This window comes from Spermophilus citellus (genome assembly GCF_964194105.1).
Source record: "Spermophilus citellus genome assembly, chromosome: 1".
In the NCBI taxonomy this organism is placed as follows: Eukaryota; Metazoa; Chordata; class Mammalia; order Rodentia; family Sciuridae; genus Spermophilus; species Spermophilus citellus.
Genome location: NC_138182.1, coordinates 183,345,241 through 183,357,700, shown reverse-complemented (window position 1 = coordinate 183,357,700; position 12,460 = coordinate 183,345,241).

Sequence of the window (12,460 nt, the reverse complement as noted above, 5' to 3'; positions counted from 1 at the left end):
AGGAAAAGGGAGAAAATGTGGAATTAAATTGATGAAATTATGCTGTGTTCATACTTGAATATACCACAGTGGATTCCACTTTTATGTATCCCTATAAAGTACCAATTTAAAAAATATATAAAGACAAGGAAAGACCACTGAGAGTAGAGGAAAAGGAACAGGGGGAAGTAGAAGGGAAGAAAACCAGGAAGTACTGTGGACTGAAATGGAGTAAATTGCATTTCACGCACGTTTAATTACATCAAATGAACCCTACCATAATGTCTAACAATAATGTACTAATTGAAACATTAAAAATTTACTTTAATATAAAGTCATAAATAAAAGTAAATGAATATAAAAGATGTATTTTCAAACACTAATTAAAGGAAATTTGGATTGTTCATATTAGTATTAGAACAAATAGTATTCAGAACAAGAAATATTATCAGAGCTAGGCATAGTGGCACACAACTATAATCCCTGGGCTTGGGAGGCTGAGGCAGGAGAATCATAAATTCAAAGCCAGCCTCAGAAATTTAGTGAGGGTCTAAAGCAACTTATAGAGACTGTGAACCTAAATAAAATTTAAAAAAGGGCTGGGAATCTGGGAATGTGACTCAGTAGCTCAGTAGTTAAGTGCCCCTAGATTAAATTCCTGGTACAAAAAAATTATACACACACACACACACACACACACACACACACACACACACATATAACCAGAGATAAAGACAGATATTGTATAATCATAAAGGCTCAACTAAGAAAACATAAAAATGATAAATCATATATGTGTATGGAATTAACAATGAATTCCCAAAACCTGACAGACAAGAGAAACATATAAATTGACCTTATAGTTAGAGACTCTCAGTGATGGAGCATACAGACAAAGAAACTGAAAATTTTATACAGTAGCTGTATTTTACCTGCAGGGTATGTTATAATATCTCCACTGGAGGCATGAAACTTCAGGATAACAATGTGTATATATACATGCATACACAGATGTGTGTGTTTGTATTATGTAAATACCTATAATGAAGTTTGATTTATAAATTAGTCCCAGAAAGAAAGTCACTACAGTAATTAATAATAAAATAGACCATTTATAACAATATTAAGGAATATAATGACCTTTTTCTTTTCTTATTAAATCTAAATTGAGAACTTTCACCTTTTCACTTAAAGGAAGTACTTTATGGCTTCTGTTTGAAATGTTTGAATGGCCAACATGACTATGCTTGCACTTTGGGGCCATTGTTAAGTAAAATAAAAAGTTACTTAAAAGCAAGCACTGGGACTGAGGCTGTGGCTCAAGCGGTAGCATTCGCCTGGCATGCGTGCAGCCCAGGTTCGATCCTCAGCACCACATACCAACAAAGATGTTGTGTTCGCCGAGAACTAAAAAATAAATATTAAAAAATTCTCTCTCTCTCTCTCTCTCTCTCTCTCTCTCTCTCTCTCTCTCTCCTCTCTCACTCTCTCTTAAAAAAAAAAAGCAAGCACTGTGATTCAGTAATAGCTGCTCTAATAACAGAGGTGACTAGTAAATGACTAAAAGGTGGGTAACATCTCTATGGTTCTGGTGTGGATAAGCTAAACAAAGAGATGATTCATGTACCAGGTGGAAGGGAGAAAGATGATGTGAGATTTCACCCTACACATGGTGCACAATTTGAAACTTACCAATGTTAATTCGTGGAAATTTCCACATAATATTTTTAGATCACAACTGACTGCAGGTAGCTGAAGTGAAAAGCAAAACCATGGATTGGGGGTTTGTCAGAGGTTACTGTGCCACAATTAACAAAATTGACCTAATTAACATGAAGAAGAAGGAGGAGGAGGAGGAGGAGGAGGAGGAGGAAACTCCAACCAAACCCAAATAGTCAAATACTTTTATTTTCATTTTCAGAGAGAAGACTAATCAAGATAGACTTTATTGAGTCACTAAATAAACCTTAACAAATTTAACAGAATTGAAATAAGAAAAACTTCATATTTTTTTCTGTAATGGAATAAAAACTATAAAGCAAATAATCATCTATATAAAATGTCTTCACATATTCAGAAATTAAATTCAAAAATCCTAAATAACACTGGGTTAAATAAATAGCTCCCAAGAGACATTAAACCATATTTTAGATTAAATACAGATATGCCATATGAAAATTTGTGGGAGGAAGCTAAAGCAATGCATTTAAGTAAATTTTTAGCAGTAAGTACCAGTATTAAATTAAAGGAAAATCAATGAACTTTCCTTCCATCCAAGAAATTAGATAAAAAACAAATTAACCCAAAATACAAATAGAAGAAATAGTGTAATAAACATGAAGATTATGTATCACTTAAATTAAGAATAGAAAAAAATATAGAAAAAGAAGCAGGGAAATCAGAATCTGACCCTTCACAAAAGAAAAAAATCAATAAACATCTAGACAAATTTATTAAGGAGACAGATGGGGAAAAGAGATTGAAGACAAATTACCACTAACAGAACTGAGGAAGAGATATTACTATATACTCTAGAGATATGAAAATAATTATGAGAAATAATATGGAACAACTCTATGTCCATAGATATAACAACTTAGGTAAAATAGGCAGATTCCTTGAAATACAAACTAATTTAGGTCACTCAAGAATAGTTCTATATCTATACAATATATACAATATGTGGCTTCTTTGTGTTTAGCTTCTTTGACTTCTCATAGCTATTGTTCAGGTCCTTCTATGTTGCAATAAGTATCAATACTTCATTGCTTTTGATTGCTGAGTAATATTCCAGTGCATAGATATACCACATTATGTATTTTTTCCACTATTTGACTACTGTAGATAATGCTGCTATGAACATTCCTGTATGGGTATTTGCATGGACAGGTGTTTCCATTTCTCATGGGTATACACATAGGAGTGGAAGTGCTAGGTCATGTGGTAACTCATTTTAATCCTGTGAGGACTGCCAGACTCTTCCAAAATAGTTGCACTGTTTTATATCCTCAGTAGCAATGTACAACTGTTCTGGTTTCTCCATACTAAAACCCACCCTTGTTATTATGTTATTTTTATTGTAGTCATTCCAATATGTGTGAAAGGGTGTATAAATCTTATTTTGATTTGCAATTTTCCTAGTGATTAATATTACTGAGCATACTTCATTGTGTTCCCTGATACAATAATTTTTTAAGGTCAACCTTATGCCGATATCAAAATCAGAAAAAGAAAAGACAACAAGAAGAGTACAGATAAATATTACTCAAACATAAAAATTAAGACACAAAATAAAGTACTAGGAAGTCAATCAAGGATTATATATGAAATGCAAGGCTCATTGAACATTTTGAAATCAATCAATGCAATTTACTATGTGGCCAGATTAAGAAAAAAAAACATATAATTATCTCATTAGTTAAAAAATAATTTGACAGAAATCCAACATTACTTGCGTATATATTATCTATGTAAAATACAAAATAGTATGTATGTGTGTATATACATCTCTCAGTGAACTAATAATAGATGGAAAAGCCCTCCACCTGACAAGAAACACCTGTAAAACATCCATGGCTATCATTGTGCTTAATGTTAAGAGATGAAAACCTTTCACCTAAGATCAGATAAATGATACAGACGTCCTCTCTTACTCTCCCTTTTAGATGTTGCATTGGAGGTCCTTCCACTTCAATACAGCAAGAAAAAGAAGTAAAAGATTTGGAAAGAAAGAAGTAACACTGTGATCTATTCATGGAAGACCTGACTGGCTGCATGGACTATATCAAAGAATCAACAAAATGACACTGTAACTAGTAAGTGTATAAACAAGGTTACAGGATATAAGGTTAACATATACATCAGTTGCATTTCTGTGTATGCATTTTTGCAAAACAATTGGAAACTGAAATTTAACTGTACTGTTTTTAAAAACAACAAAACCATAAAACACTTAGATAAATGTTTAAGAAGACATTGTTAAGGAAAACAACAACAACAATATAAACCACAGACTAAGAAAAACTTCACATACTTGCTGAAGGATTTATAGTCAGAATATATAAATTCTTTTCAAAACTAAATAAAAGGAAAACAACCCAACTTTTAAATCAGATCAAAAGATTCAAACATACTCCTTTGAAGTAGATATATGGGTGACAAATAAGTACGTGGAAAGATGCTCTGTACCCTTCATCACCAGAAAAGTGAAAATAAAAACAAGACATTCCTATTTACCCATCAGAATGACTAAAATGAAAAGAAATGCAAACAATTAAAAAAAGCAAGTAGAGAAATCAAAACTTTCATACATTATTGGTGGGAATATAAAATAGGAAAACAATTGGGAAGTTTATTATAAATTAAATATATACTTAACCATGTGAACCATATATATATATATATATATATATATATATATATATATATAAAATCAATATCTCATCTCAAGCAGAAACAATATGTGAATATTTATAGTGAATTCACTGGCAATAGCCCCAAATTCAAAATAATCCAAACGTCCCTCAGTTGGTGAATAGATAAATCACCTATGGTGTATCCACCTAGTACTGTTCAGACAATTAAAAGCAAACTGATACGCACAGCACAATGGATGAGCTCCAAAGCGTGACTCTGATGTGAGCCAGACCACAAAGCTGTAATTATAATTTTCATGTTCTGAAAAATGCAAGCTCACTAGTTGCTAGGATGTGAGCTGGAACTGATGAGCTTATAATATTCTTATTATATTGTGTTTTTATAGGATAGTGAGTATGTCATGAGTATAGTTGTGGATACAACATCTTGTGTTTGCCAACCCACAGAGTTTCATACTTAAGTGGCATCTTTAAACCATGTGCAGAACATACGTTAATATCTCACTATGTGTAAATTATACACTAAGAGAGGAAAAGTGAAAGTATTTGCACCAGCCTTGTGGCTGATGGTGGTGGTGGTGGTGGGAGTGTTTGGTGGCTTATGTTTGTGTGCCAGTTCTGCAGCTAACTGGTTGAATGACTTTGAACACTTCTTTTACCCCTTCCTGAGCCCAAGTTTCTTCATTTTTCCCGTGAGAAGTCTGGATGGGGTAATGACTGGAGTGCCTTCCTGGCCCTGACATGCTATGATAGCAAAACAGTTGATTTCTTTAATTGCTTTTATACCCCTCAGTCTTTGAGACTTGGTGCTTTTGTTGAGATCTAGACTGGGCTCAAGGTCTGACATATTTCCACACCTCACAGGTATGTGTGCTATGCACCACCGAGGGCTAGATATTGTCCTTTGTCCTTCACATGCACCATTCTTCAAGACTTATGCCTGAGTTGTCAACCACTGTCATCAACAGCAACTGGAGCCTGGGGAAGAACTTAAAAACAAAACAAAGCAAACTGCAAACATTTGTTTTGTACACGAGACACTGTTTTCTCTGTTCCTCTTGATTGAACAACTCAATGGAATTTAGTAAGAATAATTTCCATTCTTAAGGCTCACACCCATATGGGAACTCATGCATTCCTCACAATTACCCTACCCTGATATGTAGGTCACAACGTATATAATTATCCTCATTTTAAAATGCATTAAAAGGAAAGAAAACTAATAGCAACAATGGCAAAATAAACTAAGGTGTGGACATTTTAAATCAATTAATCTAGTGTCAATATATCATTAAAGGGCAGATGTGAGATTTATACCTTTATTTCTATCTGATGTTAAAACTCATAGTAAGAGTGGATCTAACTGGGTTCCAATATGAAATGTGAGACTATTCTTTCATTTATTCACTTTTTTTTAGTATCATTGCCATTTTATTTTATTTTTTTTTTATTGTTGGTCGTTCAAAACATTACATAGTTTTTAATATATCATATTTCACAGTTTGATTCAAGTGGGTTATGAACTCCCATTTTTACCCCGTATACAGATTGCTTTATCACATCAGTTACACTTCCATTGATTTACATATTGCCATTGTAGTGTCTGATGTATTCGGCTGTCTATCCTATTCTCTACTATCCCCCCTCCCCTCCCCTCCCCTCCCCTCTCCTCTTCTCTCTCTACCCCCTCTACTGTAAATCATTTCTTCCACTTGTATTATTCTTCTCTTACCCCTCATTTCCTCTTATATGTAATTTTGTATAACCCTGAGGATCACCTTCCATTTCCATGCAATTTCCCTTCTCTCTCCCTTTCCCTCCCACCTCTCATCCCTGTTTAATGTTAGTCTTTTTCTCAAGCTCTTTGTCCCTACTCTGTCCTTAGTTACTCCCCTTATATCAAAGAAGTCATTTGGCATTTGTTTTTTAAGGATTGGCTAGCTTCACTTAGCATAATCTGCTCTAATGCCATCCATTTCCCTCTTTTTTTAAGGAATGAACTCCAAGCAATGAATTTTCCTCTTAGAACTGCTTTCAATGTGTCCCATAGATTCTGGTATGTTGTGTCTGTGTTTTCATTTAACTCTAAGAAGTTTTTAATTTCCTCCTTGATGTCTTCTAAAACCCATTGATCATTCAGTAACCTATTGTTCATTCTCCAAGTGATGCATGATTTTTCCTTCCTTCTTTTATCATTGATTTTCAGTTTCATTCCATTATGATCAGATAAGATGCATGGTATTATCTCTACTCTTTAAATTGTCTAAGAGTTGCCCTGTGACATAATATATGATCTATTTTTGAGAAGGATCCATGTGCTGCTGAGAGAAAAGTGTAACTGCTTGATGTTGGGTGGTATATTCTATATATGTCAATTAAGTCTAGGTTATTAATTGTGTTATTGAGTTCTATAGTTTCCTTATTTAACTTTTGTTTGGAAGATCTGTCCAGTGGTGAGAGAGGTGTGTTGAAGTCTCCCATGATTATTGTATGTTGGTCTATTAGACTCTTGAACTTGAGAAGAGTTTGCTTGATGAACATAGCTGCACCATTGTTTGGGGCATATATATTTATGATTGTTATGTTTTGTTGGTGTATGGTTCCCTTGAGCAGTATGTAGTGTCCCTCTTTATCCCTTTTGATTAACTTTGGCTTGAAATCTATTTTATTTGATATGAGTATGGACACTCCTGCTTGTTTCCGAAGTCCATATGAGTGATATGACTTTTCCCAACCTTTCACCTTCAGTCTATGTATATCTTTTCCTATCAGATGCATCTCCTGTAGGCAGCATATTGCTGGGTCTTGTTTTATGATCCATTCAACTAGCCTGTGTCTCTTAATTGGTGAGTTTAAGCCATTAACATTTAGGGTTATTATTGAGATATGGTTTGTTCTTCCAGCCATATTTGTTTATTAATGTTACTAAACCTGATTTGTTTTCCTCTTTGATTACTTTCCCCCCCCCTTTACTGTCTTACCTCCCACTGTTGATTTTCATTGTTATTTTCCATTTCCTCTTCCTATAATGTTTTGCCAAGGATTTTTTCAAGAGATGGTTTTCTAGCTACAAATTCTTTTAACTTTTGTTTATCGTGGAAGGTTTTAATTTCATCATCCATCCTGAAGCTTTATTTCGCCGGATACACGATTCTGGTTGGAACCTATTTTCTCTCAGTGTTTGAAATATGTTATTCCAGGATCTTCTAGCTTTCAGAGTCTGTGTTGAGAGATCAGCTGTTATCCTGATTGGTTTACCCCTAAATGTAATCTGCTTCCTTTCTCTTGTAGCTTTTAAAATTCTCTCCTTATTCTGTATGTTGGGCATCTTCATTATAATGTGTCTAGGTGTGGATCTCTTATGATTTTGCACATTCGGCGTCCTGTAGGCTTCTAGGATTTGGGATTCTGTCTCATTCTTCAAGTCTGGGAAGTTTTCTCATATTATTGCATTGAATAGATTGTTTATTCCTTTGGTTTGGAGCTCTGTGCCTTCCTGTATCCCAATGACTCTTAAGTTTGGTCTCTTTATGTTATCCCATATCTCTTGGATGTTCTGCTCATGGTTTCTTAGCAGTCTTGCTGAGCTGTCTATGTTCTTTTCAAGTTGAAATACTTTGTCTTCATTGTCTGATGTTCTATCTTCTAAGTGATCTACTCTGCTGGTAGTATTCTCAATTGAGTTTTTAAGTTGGTTTATTGCTTCCTGCATTTCTAGGATTTCTATTTGTTTGTTTTTTATTACCTCTATCTCCCTGTGTAATTGATCTTTTGCTTCCTGGATTTGTTTATGTAATTCCTTGTCAAAGTGATCTTTCATTGTCTGATTTTGCTGTCTCATGTCTTCCTTGAGACTCCAGATCATCTGAAGCATGTATATCCTGAACTCTTTATTTGACATTCCATCTGTTGCAGCTATTACCTCTTCTAAAGTTGAGTTGACCTGCATTGCTTGTGGTCCTTTCTTGCCTTGTCTTTTCATACTGCTGGCGTTTCTTTCTGCTTGGTGAAACTGTTGTGTTTTTGAAATTTTCCCCCTATTTATTTATATTGCTCTTGTATAGTTGGAAAATCTCCCTTGCAGGGCGGGTAGTGGCTGTGCTCCTCCTCTAATTATGGTGATCTGTCTACCATGCTGGTCGGTCGCAGGTCTGCCCACCCTGCGGGCGCAGGTAGCGGCTCTGCTCTGCCCCCACTCCAACTGGTGTGACGTGTCTACCACGCTGGCAGGCCTCTAGGCCTGTTCCGCCGGTGGGTCGCAGGTCTGCCTACCTTGCGGGCTCGGGCGGCAGTTCTGCTCAGCCCCCACTCCAAATGGAGCTACCTGACTGCCTCTCCAACGGATCGCTGGGCCTTTTCTGGACATGGGCGGCGGCTCTGCTCCACCCCCACTCCAACCAGTGTGACGTGACTGCCTCGGTGCTACGTGTCCACCACGCTGGCAGGCTACCGGGCCTGTCCTGCCAGTGGGACGCAGGTCTGCCTACCTTGCAGGCTCAGACGGCGGCTCTGCACAGCCCCTACTCTAAATGGGGTGACTTGGCTACTGCGCCATCAGGTCGCTGGTCCTGTTCCAGGCGTGGGCGGCTACTCTCTTTGGCCCCAGCTGCAGTTGGGGTGTCATGATACCACCACGCTGGCGAGTCACTTGGCCTGTTCTGGGCGCAGGCGGCAGCTCCACTCTGCCCCTCTGGCCCCCACAGCACCCAGCAGGACCCGGACCGAGATGCAGTTACCGCGGGTTCCCCAGCCCTGGGCCAAAGCAGCTCCGGGAGCCAGAACCTGGCCGCCCCGAGCTCGGTGCACTCTCTGCTAGGAGCAGGCTCCAAGGATCAGTCTCCGCGGGTTCCCCAGCCCTGGGCCAAAGCAGCTCCAGGAGCCAGAACCCGGCCTCTCCGAGCCCGGTGCACGCTCCGCTAGGAGCAGGCTCCAAAGAGCGGTCTCCGCGGGTTCCCCAGCCCTGGGCCAAAGCAGCTCCGGGAGCCAGAGCCCGGCCGCTCCAAGCTCTCCGAGCTCGGTGCACGCTCTGCTGAGAGCAGGCTCAAAGACGCATTCTCCCTGGGCCAAAACTGTTCCGGGAGTCAGAACCCAGCCGCTTCGAGCTCGGTGCACGCTCCACTAGGAGGTGGCTCCAATACGCAGTCTCCGCGGGTTCCCCAGCCCTGGGCCAAAGCAGCTCCGGGAACCAGAACCTGGCAGCTCAGAGCTTGGTGCACGCTTTACTAGGAGCGAGCCCCAAGGAGTAGTCTCCACAGGTTCTCTAGCCCTGAGCCTGAGAGATCTGTCTGCGAGATGCAGGCAAATACCAGCCTGAAATCACCTGTTCCGTAGCTGAATGAGCTGAGATCAGTAGAAAACAGGGAAGATTACATCAGCTCTCCAAGATGGCGGCTGCTGTCCTCCTCCGTGGTCCGACCGGTGTCGAGAACCGAACTGGACCGCTTCTCTCCTCCATCTCAAAGCCAGAACTCAGCACTAAGCACGACCATTGCACCGCTGGCAGGAGCCCCCAGAATCCGCATTGCTGCACCCCCGCTCCGGCACCTCGCCGCATCCCAGTGCGTGCTGCAGACTCCAGCCGCGAGGCGATCTGCCGATCAGGCAATGCGACCCTCCGTGCGGAGAAATTGCCCACGTCCGAGCCCCCGCAGCTGAACCTCGCGCGATGGAAATCCCTCCACTAGATTCTGGAGCACCTCAATTTCGCTGGAAATTCCCAACAAGACAGCCTTCAGCTGTTTCACCTCGTCTTTCTCCTGCACAGTGACACGGCGCACGGGGGTGATGCACTCCTTTCGCCGCCATCTTCCGCTCCTCTCATTTATTCACTTATTCTGAGGTACTTTCTAACCTATGAGTTGCCAGGAACTACACTATGCTCACGAGATACAGCAATGGACTGGATAGCTGTGCTCACTGCCACCATTGAACCTGCAGTCTCCTGGGGATTTGAACTAACCAATCAGGAATTAGCCTATCATTCCAGCATCATTGCTGTGCTAGGACATATAGCATACAAAGGAAGGCTGGGGACCTTCTCAAGGGCAGTGTTATCTATGCTGAATGTAAAAGAAAAGTAGGAGTTAGAGATTGAGGAAAAAGCAAATAGACAATAAATAGAAGCACTCAAGGAGTTCAGGATCTTGCAGTAAATCATCACTTAGTTGTGCCAGGAGAGCGCTCTACCGCTGAGCCACAACCCCAGCCCCACATCACTTAGTTGTATGAGGAGAGGCTGCGAAATATCCAGGGGTGACTCATTCAGAATTCTGCAAGCTATTATAAGCAGCTGGGACTTTTTTCTAAGAGCAACGTGGAAGGGTTTTAAGTACAGTAGTGACATAAGCAGATTTTATTCATCAGCTTCTTTGATCTTAGTAGAAAATAAGAGTAAACCAAGACTATTTAGCAGATTATTATCGTCCTAGCACTCCTTGCTGTCATAACAATGCCCTCAATGACAGTGGTTAAAAGTCGGCTTAGAGCCAGTGTGATGTAAGTGAGCAGACAGACAGGAACAGTACTTTTTGAACTTTTTCAGCCCAGTTGTTGCATTTTGACACACATTTTATATTAGGCATAATATAAAATTAGTAGACTGTGTATCCTACTAACACATATTTTTTTTAAATTCTGTAAAATTTCTTAACTGTAACGTAAATAAGAATTAACTAATATAATATGTATTTTAATATGATTATGACGACACTAAAAAAGCAAATTCTCTCTAAAGTTACAAAGTCCCTCTGTGAAGCATTGCCATTTTCACTGGGAATGACCAGATCAGATTGACATTTTGGGAGAGGGACTTTTAGCGGAGAAAAGGGATAGATAGCATTGTTTTGGCAATCACGCTCAGCAAGAGACCAAGCACCACTCCTTGGGTTGGAGAACTCAGGTTTATTTGTGCTGGTGAACCCAGATGAGTAGTGCTTTGGAGTCCTGGGCCTTGGGCTGAGGTTACACGGGCTTTTATAGGAAATTTGACATCTTTTCTGAACCATTACAACATTGGTGGGTTTGAATTCTTGATCTATGTAACTAAAGACCATGAACAGGGAATTTATGGTAAGTAATTCACAGGTGTAGAACAAAGGCAGTAAAATGTTATCATGAAGTAGCCTTCACCACAGGCAGCAGGAAGTCAAGATGACTTGAGTTTATCTCCCTAAGAGCTCTATTTCTAAGAAATAAGCCAAGGAGGTTATAGTTAAGACAGCAGTTAATTGGCATAATAACCTACAATTTATACTAGCAATTAAGTCATGTAACTACATTCCTACAGTGTTCAGAAAATTACAAAGTGTAAGAAGAAAGGACTCTTCACCTGCACCTGTTGAATCTCTGGCCTTGAAAGTCCTGCACAAGGGTGTTTACATTTCTAGAGGGAGTCCCCAGACTTGAGAGACAGCTATTTACAATCCAATAGGTAGGGTTAATTAGGGTCCCTGAAGAGAGGCTGACCAGAGGTGGGGGGGAAATTGACCCTTTCCCCAGGCATTGGTTCTTTATCATAATGTTTTTATAATTTCATTTTATAATCAAGTCTGGTATCTCCATCATAGTATTGGGTATTGAAATGGAGCAAACTATGTTATAAGGCATTTATGAATATGTCAAAGTGAACCTCATTATTAGTTATAATTATAATGCACTCAAAATTAAAAAATATACATAAAAAAGTGGAATGACATTTAGGATGCCATGTTGTAAAATCTTGGTGGGTTTGACTTGAGTGGGGCAAGGGAGAAGTCGAATATGTCCCCTCTGTTTCTGTTGTGGGTGACAGTGGGTGGTGCATTATACAGCATTGCAAATATGACATGAAGAGGGTTGGGGGCAAGGGAAGGATTACAGGCTCCATATTGGACACTGAATTTAAAATTCTCCTAAGGCATTTACACTGGAGATGATTAGTAACAATCATTTTATAAGACTGAAAATAGCCTAAAGCTCAAAAGAGAGGACTTTCCTGGATATGGAAATTTGGAATCATCCTGGTTCAGATGGAAAGCAAAGCCTTGGAGCAGATGGGACTATTCAAGGGCAGTGGGTGGAATTAGAAGAGAAAGGCACTTAGGGAAGCACTTGAGGACCAAATGAAG